Source organism: Molossus molossus, unplaced genomic scaffold (genome assembly GCF_014108415.1).
Source record: "Molossus molossus isolate mMolMol1 unplaced genomic scaffold, mMolMol1.p scaffold_m16_p_11, whole genome shotgun sequence".
Taxonomy (NCBI): Eukaryota; Metazoa; Chordata; class Mammalia; order Chiroptera; family Molossidae; genus Molossus; species Molossus molossus.
Window position 1 is genome coordinate 89489816 of NW_023425346.1, and position 9317 is coordinate 89499132.

Genomic DNA, 9317 nt, shown 5'->3' on the forward strand with positions numbered 1-9317 from the left:
AGCAGGCGCTTTTAAATAGAAGGCCCTGGCTGCCAGCCAGTTTGTATCTGCAATTTGAGCTCCCCAACACCCAACCCAGGCAAGGATGCCAAGGAGCTTTGCAGTACGAACTCACACGGGGTGGGGGTGGGGGTGGGGAGAGGCCTTCGAGACACACAGGGGCTCCCCTTCGCTCGAACAGCGCCCTCCTCCCCCCGGAATGTAAGAAAGGGGCAAGGGGAACAGGGCTGGGGCTGCCCGAGGGGGGAGGAGGTGGGGGGCCTGGGGGTGAGAGTTCTTCGGTGCTCTGTGGACACAATGAGGAGTAACTTAGTCTCCCCCTCCCTCCTACCCCTTAACTAGCCCAGACCCAGGCTAGAGGGAGAAGCATTTTTTTTTTTTTTTTTAATTAGCCAACTGGATATATACGGTGCCCAAGAAATTCTTCCCAAACTTTGGTAAAGGGCTGTGTGCTAGTGTCTAAGTTACCATGTAAAGGTGTGTGTGTGTGTGTGTGTGTGTGTGTGTGTGCTGGGGGGGGGGGGGCATTGTTAGTGTAGGATGGCCATGGATGGGTGGTGAGCTGAATTAAAGAGAAGAAAACCTGGATTTCCCCCTAAAAGCCTGGGGAAGGGGATTTAATCAAGAGTTTCTGTTGCTGGTGGAGTGACTGTCTATCGGCATGTAGTCAAGCAAGACGTGGCCACTTTCCTACTGCTACACTGCTGGCCCAGGGAAGTTGTGGGTGGGTGTGCATGTGGTATACTTGCAGGAAGGGGCATTCAGACCAGGGCATTATAGGGAGCAGTGAGTTACAAAGGCTGCACTTGGAGGAAATGCTCAGTCTGAAAATCTTGCCTGGCTATCTCAAATGTCCTGGGGTGGGATTTTTAGATGGAACGAAGGCAGATTGGAGTAATGCTTCCCTTCACGTTCTTTTAAAGGAGCATTTCTATTGGGCAGGGCCACATCTTTGGAGGGAACGGGTGACAGTCCAGACAGACAGCTTGTTATAAGGTTAATTAGCACAGACATACACGTTCCAAGAATATGAGCTGACAGGTCACAGGAACTTGCTCCAAAGAGATTCTGATCGGGAACATTATTACCCCATTGGAGACCTCGGATAATCTATACACTGAGGACTCCTCTCCTTAGCAAAATAAAAGAAAGCTAAAGTGTTAAAAGAAGGACCGTGAAGATTTTAGTTTTTTTTCTGAAAGCGACACGGACAGGTTGTGGCCCTCACAACCAGGTCAAAGAGACATGACCCGTCTTGGCTGCCCATTTGGGAGAAACGAGAGTGGGAGTGTTACCTCTTCACATCTCCCTTTATTCCTGCTCTAACTTTCCTTGGGAGAAGGGGCTGCATTTCACGAAGTTTGCCACTAGACTGCACCCTTATCTATGATAAGAATTCTTTCTGCAGGACTGCTTTTAAGAAAATATTTCTCTTGCTGGTTTGGGTCAGGAGCAATTCTCTCCGTGCTGTTAACACTCCCAGATTCTGATCTCTTCTTACTATCTACTTGCCTAAAGGCACATCTTTAAAAAAACCAGGCTGAAGTTTAAAGTCCTGCTTTCACTTGTATTGCCAGAGGGGTTTTAGATGTTAGCTGGGTGAGGGAGAAGGAGCCCTGTGGAATGATTGAGAAAAAAAAGAAAAAAGAAAAAAACATGGTGGCTCTTTGTCATTTCTTCTCCCCTCAGCATAGGGGCTTGGTAAGTTAGGGGGGGGAATTGGGTTGAAATATTTGAGGAGTGAGGGTGGCCATGTGTTATTTTCTTTTTTGTGACAAGTTCAGACTAGAAGAGTGGCCGAACAGCGTGCTGTGTGTCCCGGCCCTGCTCCTGTTTCTGCACCAACAGGGCAGGGAAGCCCACCCCAGGCACACTGGTAGCATTGAAGACGAATGAGGAAATTGTGGTGCTACTTGCAGAGAAGCATACGTTGCCTGGTCCCAGGCACCCTCTGTTCTGTGAAAGACAGCCTCCAGTGACAAGTTTTTTGTCTAGCTGGCTTCCAGTGGCTGGAAAATAAAATGTATGAGGACAGGTAAAGAGAAGAGGGGATGATTCATAGAGAAGATTTCAAGGGTAGGGAGACGGAAGGGGAGGTTGTGGCAGGAGCTGGTCCTTGGGCTAGGGTGCAGAGGGGACCATGGAGAGAAGGGACTCTGCGGGAATGTAACCGGTAAGTGCCCATGCTGTATCCGGACTTAGAAGTGGGCTTAGTTATGAGGGGTTGAGAGCTGATGGGAATTGAACTACCATCCAGGGGACTCTCAGGTCAGCACTCTGGGAGGGCATGCGAAAGAATTCTTAGTAGCCTGGGATTGTTTAAAGTAATTTTGTCCGCAGGTGGGATACTACTGATTAGATGGGTTTGCTTCTACAAGTTTGTAATTAATGTATGACAGTGGGATGGGAAGTTCCGTCACGGGAAGACAGATTTGGGGGATGGATGCTCAAGAGCCTTTCTTGATTTCATTCCCCTGCCTTCCATCCTGAAGGCCTGGGTCTGCCCACGCTCACCTTCAGCAGGTTGCTTCTGGAAAAAACAGCTTGCATCCAGGAACCTGATTGGGCGGGGCTCACTTATTCCCATTAGAAGCACATGCCAGAGGCCAGGTTCCCTCCCCCTGCAGAGCCAGGAGTTCTCAACTCCTGCATCCCAAATCGGGCATATTCGAGTTTTGGTGTCTTTCGAGCACATTTTCCTTGGAGAAGAAGTTAAATATCATCCACTTGCGTGCCGCTCCCCAGAGAGCAGCCCTCCACATTCCTTTAAAGCATTAACTGGATATCAGAACCAAATTGCGAGAGATGTAACCAAGTAAAAGATTCGTGCTTTTATACGTACAACTTTTCAAAGGGCACGGAACACTTTTATTTCATGAAGTGAGTCCTTCCGTCTGATCCTTTTCAAGGCAAGGGTGACGCCTAATAACGGATGGGGAATGCTGGACTTTTCATAGTACATAAAATCTCATGGGTTTCTCTGCTCCGAAAGGGAAAATGTCGCCGAGGGGTTGTGTCTTCATTGCTCTCCCCACTCGCAGGCAGATTCACCTGCCATTTTCCACAGTAATTGTTCTGTTTTATAGACTTTCTGAGAGGGAATCAGTCCCTTTCTCAGAGGCCAGCACGCAGCAGGCATACTAAGGCTCCGCCTCCTCCTGGCCCCGAGGCAAGGTGCGGTGACCGTCAGGAAATGAAGTACCTGGTCTCTCAGGTGGGCCCCAGACCAGGGAAGTTCAGCCAGGTTGAGAGAGGAGTTCAAGCGGCCTCGTTGTAATGACGCGGATGAAGGCTAGGTGGCAGAATGGATACGTCGTTGAAAACACGCCTCCTTCCAGAAGGGCAGGAAACAGAGACCGGTGGAAATTTTAACAACGGGGGTGGAGTGTGGGAAGCAAAAGCTGGGATGGAGGGCCACATCCACCCCCGTGGGTCCACTGTGTGCTGCCCCAGCCTTGGCACTGCCCTTGGCCAGCTGCAGGTGGGGCACCTCCAAGGCTCACCAGAGGCTTTATTCAGTCACTTTACCTCGAGGTTGAGGTCCGGCCAGGTCAGAACATGATTACTTTGCGTTCATCATGGAATGTCCTCGAGCTTCTCTCAGGAATAATTAGCATGTGGTCTTCGCCAAAGTGCGCAAAACGTGTCCTTTTTACATTTTAAAGTGTAAATTATGGAATATTTCAAACATTCAAAGAGCAGAAGGTAACATAACAGATCTCCTCTCCTCACCACACACATTGAAGAGATGGGAACATTCTGCCATTCTCGTTTGAGATTTTGTTCAAAAGAAATACATTGGTACAGAGGACAGCTCACCTCCTGCTCTAGCCCCCGCTGGGCTTTCTTCTGCAGAGGTAGCCACCTTCCTGAAATAGATTTGTATCCTTTCTGCACAGTGTTTTTCTAGGCTTTACAGACAGTTCTTCTAGAACAGAGTGAGAACCCTCTTTGAGGGCGAAACTACATGCTACTTTAGAGTTAATTCTGTAGTGGTACTTCTGTGGTGGCAATTTAATTAGAGTCTAAATTGACCCTCTGGCTGACTTTTGAAGGAACTGGAGCCAACTATGACTCAGAGTGATTTATATTTCTAGGTGAGCAATATATGTTAATCGTTTTAAGGATTGATGTTTAGGAGGCCCCTGGAACCATTCCAGAAAGATATGGCAGAATAGGGAGGGTTCCGTATATAGTTGCTGGTTGGAGGCCTTCTATCTTTTTGGATCCTGGGATCCCGAGATGTTTCTACAATGGACAATCCCAGAGCGATGTCTGAATTTTGGAAAAATAAGATGAACCAGGAAAAGTGACCTGCTGTGAGTTAGAAGAGTGTTGGTAGAACCAAGTCTTGGATGAGCCAGGTAGGAAAGATGGAGTCAGATGGAATAGGAGAAAAGAGAAAGTGTTAACTGCTTGAAACAGGTTTAACAGAATGCACTTGAGCCATGAGGAAGCCAAGTACAATCACAGCAGGTGGTTGGAATCTAGGTTCCATTATAGTTCAAGAGGGAGATGCGATCAGAGCTAGCTTACCACCACAAGCCCATAGGGCAGATTTGTGTGAATTAGGGAATGGGGCCTTTCCTTAAGACATGTGATTTCTGTTTGTTAGACTATTATTATAAAATACAGAATTTGTTAGAACAAGAAACTTTACCAGCCCTTCCAGGAAATGGTCATCATGACCGTATGTCTACGGTGCGTGCTGGGTGAGCATTGCCACTGATGAGGCTCTGGTTGTTCCCCTTGCGCTGTATGTGCTGGCCCTGCTGGAAGGAGCGGAGCCTGCTTTCCAAGCCACCAGGAAACACCGCTTTTCTTCTGGTGTGGGAAGGATTGGTCCAGGGACATGGTTTGATCCATTACCAGGGTTGAGGGATGGGCTTGAATCTCTTCAGAGCAGCTGCCTCTGGCCATGTGCTCAGCTGGGGCAATCTATGTCTCTGTCATTCTTTAGAGAAACCATGCTTTTCCATGCCCCCATGTCTTCACACAAATTGTTCTTTCTGATAAGGATGTCTTTCCCCTGTGGCTGACTAGTAAACTCTTAGTCATCGTTAAAGACCCAGATGAAGACACGCCTACCCGGGAAGGTTTCCCTAACTCCCGTATATGATTCCCTGAGGCACCCAGCTGGGTAGCGGCATTTATGTCACGTGGTGGTCCTCTGTGTCTTCATCAGTTAAGTGGGGGTGGGGGGGTGAATTGCTTACCCCGTAGCATTGTTGTGACCCTCGAATGAGGCAGGCTATGTGAACATCACAGGTGCTAACTCAGTCTTACCTGTTGTAGCCCTACCTTTCCATTCCACTGGAAGTCTTGAAGGACCCAGGGTCTTACTCATCTTCATATCTTATTTCTACTTTTCTTTCTTTCCCTACCTCTTGGTCATGAGCTCCCAGTACAGATCCTAACACAGAAGGCACTTAAATTATGTTTGAATGACAAATATTTACCATACTCTAATTATTCCAACATCTTCCTAAACCCTCTACTTATATTTCTGCATCCTCTGACTGGTGGTAATGTCCATGTTGATGTGTTTCTATTTTGTCCCTTTATATACCAGTCTGGTCAACGTTTTATGTCTCAAAGGTGAATATTTATGGACTTTTTAAAGATAACGGTAAGTTTCAACATACTTCTATTGTTGTACTTAAAATATGTTCATTGTAGTGTAACCCAAATATGTACAAACACATTAAGGTATATGTTCCATAAGCTTATCGTAGTGTAAAATCCAACAAATAGGTAAATAAATCCAATCAAAACTACAAGCCCCCCCAAAATGCAAAATGACAATATTAATTTAGTATGTTGGTTGATGTTTTGCTGTGATTATTGTGTAACTGTTACAGTGCAAGTTCTTTGAGCTGGCATGCATGTTTGATGTCCTGTTGATGATTTAATTCTCCCGCTATTTTTTTTTTTTTAAAGTACAGTGAAGTCATGGCTTACATAGAGGTTAAAGTCAGCTTGAAATATGACAAGTAAGTGTAATCAAATTTACCCATGAAAACCCCTCAAATCCCTTGCAAAACAAAACAGTGAAAGCCTTCACTTTGTAACAGCATCATGCCATCCTACCTTCATTCCGCTCCTACTGGTTGTCTCGGGACCAAAGCCATGTCTGCTCTCTAGCCCATTAGCAAAGAACAAGGAGGATGGTGTTACTTGGCACCAAAGCTTTTGAAAATGGAAAATGTCTTCTAGAGCTGGACAGAAAGCCACGATAAGGGACCCGAACACAGCTGAGTGACAAGCCTTGGACAAAAACACAAATGAAACAAATAGCATGAACAATCTATACTATCATGGTGAGTGTGTGTGTGTGTCTGGGGTATGTTGGAGGTTGCATACAGAGATGGCATAAGATAAAGAGAGTTGGCTGCCAATTTGTTGGTAAATGAAGAGGCAGAAGTTAGATAGAACACACAGCATGAACATCACAACTCTCTAGACTTGCTGCTTGTGTAGACTTAACAAGAAAAAGCACCAATTTGACCACCAAGCAAGGAATGAAAGCATCTTAACCATAAGCCAACCAAAGTGACCTCCCTAGTTCAAAACAAGGTTTGAAAGCCTGAGTGGAGAGAGATGTGGGATTTACCCAATGAGGGTAGATTGGGTGTGGAGGGCAGGTGTCCCCGAGTCCCAAGCTTTGAATACCACTGTCCTTTTCCATGAAAGCAGCTCAATCTTGAGCAAGTTACTCAACCTTCCTCTGGTTCCATTTATTATTCTGTAAAATCAGCGATGGTACGTTTCAGTAGGTTGTTGTGAGAGTTAAATGAGATGCTTTATGTAAACCACTTGGCACTTTGCCTAGTACATAGTGTGTCACTTTGCTAGGGCTGTTGTAACAAGAAACCACAAACTGAGAGGCTTAGACAACTTAACTTATGTTTCATAGTTTGGGGGGCTACAAGTCCGAGATTCAGGTGTTGGCAGGCTCTAGGGAAGGACCTGATCCAGGCCTCTCTCCAGCTCCTGGTAGTTCTTGGTTTGGGGCAGCATAACTCCAGTCTTCACGTGGTGCTCTCCCTGAGTGTGAGTCTGTCTCCACGTTTCCCTTCTCTACAAGGGGGCCGGTCACCCTGGATTCAGGGTGTCCTCCACTCTAGTGTGACCTCATCTTAACTAAATACACCTGCAATGACCCTATTTCCAAATAAGGTCACACTCAGGGGTTAGGACTTCAAAATATAAATGTTGGAGGCACACAATTCAACTCATAAACCCTCAATTGATATTATTCACAGTACCTTCTTTAATCACCTTTCAATGGGGTATTTTTATAGCCAGAATGTTTGGATCTCGAGTCTCATTGTCTTTCCAGGCCAGTTTACGTCTGGAAAGAGCCACGGAGCAGAAGATCCACGTGCGTTCACGTGGTCTCGCCCAGTGCCCGGAGCAGCAGTGGCCACACAGCAGGACTCAGCGAATGTTTGTGGATAAAGGAGCAAAGTCTGTCTCTTTCCTCCTTTCTCCTTTCCAGTTTTTCTTTTTTTGATTTCTCAGCAGCCAGCCCCTCTCCCTGGTTATCTTTCCCAGATTGCCAAAGTATTAAAGGCAAAAGAAATAAAACCAAGCAAATTTTAATTTCCTTTGTTGATAATTATTGAATCCTCCCTAATCACTTGCTCTCTGAAACCAGTTAGAAACCCAGCCGGATAGCAAAGGGTGCTGGTGGGGGTTGGGGTGAAGGTGCGTGTGTCGGAGACAGCTACAGCCCTCTCTGAGCATTTTCTGGGGCTTGGCCAGGGCTAGGACTTTGGAGTGAGTGGGACCCAATTCTACTCTGAGAGTCTGGGGAGAAGCCAGGGAGGTCAATATCGGAGGTTGAAAGCCAATGTCTAAATGAGGAGCCATGCCTGGAAAGATATGAAGACTTCATTAGATCCTCAGACAAGTGTAATGCATGTTTCCTTCATCTGGTGTGACCATCCGTGGTCCACAAACCACCAGCACAGGCCCAAAAGCTACGACTCCCTTTATCATATAGCTCAGCTCCTGGCTTGAAATCACGTCATGAGTTCTACAGACCTTGGACTTGGGCAGGACATGGAATGTGAAGCGTAGGGAGACAATGCTCCGTATTCTAGGGACCCGGAGGTGACTGAAAGGAAATGGCTGCAAACAGAAAACACACTCGTCATTTCCCGACTGACTGGCATCATGTATGTACATACGGATTTGTCTACCTGCTTAGCTATTTTCTCACAGCTGGAGAACAGATGTCACACATGCGCACAGCCCCAGGCAAGGTACAGGAGGTGCAGGCCCGGTGGGGACTGGGGAGAAACATGGGATCACGAGGGGCAGTAGCATTTACTTTCAGCCTGTTGTTACCATTCAGGACTGTGAAAACAACATTGGCTCACCCTTGTCTGACCTACCTTTCTCTCCTTCCTTCCTTCCTCCCTTCCTCCCTTCCTTCCCCCCTCCCTCCCTCCCTCCCTCCCTCCCTCCCCCCTTCCTCCCTCCCTCCCTTCCTTCCTTCCTTCCTGCTCTTCCTTCCTTCCTTCCTTCCTTCCTTCCTTCCTTCCTTCCCTCCCACACTCTCTCTCTCTTTCTTTCTCTCTCTCTCTTTCTCTCTTTTTCTTCCTTCCTTTCTTTATTTCTTTTTTTTAAAAAAGATTTAATTGGATATCCTATTTTATTAAAAAACCCTTTTTATTTTTATTGTGGAGAATAATCTCAAACATACATAAAAGTAGACAGAATAGTATAATAACCTCCTATATGCCCATCATTCAGCCTGAACAACCATTACTCCATCCTGCCCCATATACACAGCTGTCTCCACTTCCTCCATTTCCGTGGGCTACATCTGAAAATACAATGAAAACATAACTCTTCAGATACACTGTTATGTTTATGAAGCTTCTTTTTTTTTTTTTTTTTTATCCTCACCTGAGGACACATTTTTTTTCTTCTTTTATCTTTAGATAGAGCAGGAGGGTGAGAGGGAGGAAGAGAGAGAGAAACATCAATGTGAGAGACACACACAGACTGGCTGCCACTCACAGGACCCCAACCAGGGCCGGGGACAAACTGCAACCGAGGCATGTGCCCTCAGCGGGAACCGAACCCAGAGACTCTCCCGTCCGCGGGCTGACGCTCTAACTGCTGAACCAAACCATCCAGGGCTATGAAGTTTCTTTTAATCACACTCTGAAAATTAACTCAAACATTCCAAATAATAAATAGGAAGGTAGATGATTTCCTTTACTGTTATTGAGAAAGAATTTGGTGACCAATCAAAGAATATTTGAGGAAAGGGGAGGATTAAGGACTTTGTTTCCAGAGCC